Consider the following 1,625-nt stretch of genomic DNA (forward strand, 5'->3'; position numbering starts at 1 on the left):
TTTATCCTGTATTTGATTGTGTTTTTATCTGCAGTTAGTTACACGAATTCAGTTACGGAAGAAATCGGATAGGGATGAAATTGTTTAGGGATGAACGGGTTTAAGAGTTTTAAGAGTTTAAGAATTTTTAAGAGTTTTAACCAAATACTTTATAATATATAATACAAATAAGCATCCATTTAACGATACCTTTATTAAAATATAGTTCATCAAGACATTCTTTTTACATTTTTTTTATTAACCTGGATATTCAACCCGCTATGCAAGCCGACTAATCCTAAGGCGACCACCTGCTTTGCAGGTAGCCCGGAGTCACCGCATTTGAACCTCCGAGGCCACAAGGGGATTTTTATTCCTTTTTGGATTTGAACCTGAAACCTCCAGGCACTTTTGATCTTTGGAGTCAAACTTAAATCAATCAGGCACCACCTTCGTGGTTCAAAACATTCTTTTTCATGATTTATCATATGTATTTTTAAATTTTAACAAACATATATTGTTTTTGATCTACTAAGAAATATTTCCTGGGTATGAAAACTATTGAAATGACGATTAAGGTCATATTATGTGTATAAATTAATGCGTTAACATTTATTTAATATTGTTTTTGTATATAATTTTTCGTTTTTTTAAATTAAATAGGTTAAAACTATGCGAAACATTAAAAAATTTAATTTTTAATACATAATTATAAAAATGTATTTATTGAATAAAAAAGTTTTATACATTGAAATAGAATATTTTATTTATTTTACTATTATAGTAATTATTTAGTTAATAAATTATTTGGTATTAGATTATGGTAAAAAAAAAAATTTAATTATAATTTTGTTATTATTTGATTAAAATATATTTTTTATGACGAGATGTCATTTAAAAAATTGGTAAGATATCCTTATTTTAGAAGGTGATTTTTGCATAATTTATAAAGCTGACGTGACATTTTTAAAATTGTATTATGGTGGAGACATAGTTATAATAAAGTAAAATAAATTAATTAGATAAAATATTTAAGATTCAATATATAAATGTTTATATTTAATTTTAAAAAATTAATTTTTTTAATATTTTGTATAAGTTTAATTTATTTATATATATTTGATTTATAAAATTATACTAGAAGGATACTCGAGCAATACAGTCAGATATATCGAGATAATATTTCGATTTATTTTTTGTCTATGTCGATGTAATATGGTTTTATGTGATTTTGAGAAAGCGATAATGTTTTTATTTATAAAAATTTGAAAAAAAATATATTGATATTAGTATCAAATTAATTTTTTAAAAATTCTCGTTTTTTATGTAATTTCTTTAATTCAATTTTTTATCATAATTTAATTTAGGTTTAATAATAAAGTAAATTATTTTTGGTTTAATAATATAATTTTTATAAGGATAATAATTAAGTATTCTGTTATAAGTATAATTCAATAATTATCCTCATTATATTTTAGAATTTTATATATTTAAAACGAGATGTTTATCTTATATTTGATTATGTTTATCTGCAGTTAGTTACATGAATTCAAACATGAAGCTTTAAGAAGTTGTATTTGCACAATATACTTGTAATCTTGAATTGTAAATAATATGCATCAATAAACAATATTTCATGCATAAAA

Source organism: Cynara cardunculus (genome assembly GCF_001531365.2).
Source record: "Cynara cardunculus var. scolymus isolate 2C chromosome LG 3, CcrdV1, whole genome shotgun sequence".
NCBI classification, from domain to species: domain Eukaryota; kingdom Viridiplantae; phylum Streptophyta; class Magnoliopsida; order Asterales; family Asteraceae; genus Cynara; species Cynara cardunculus.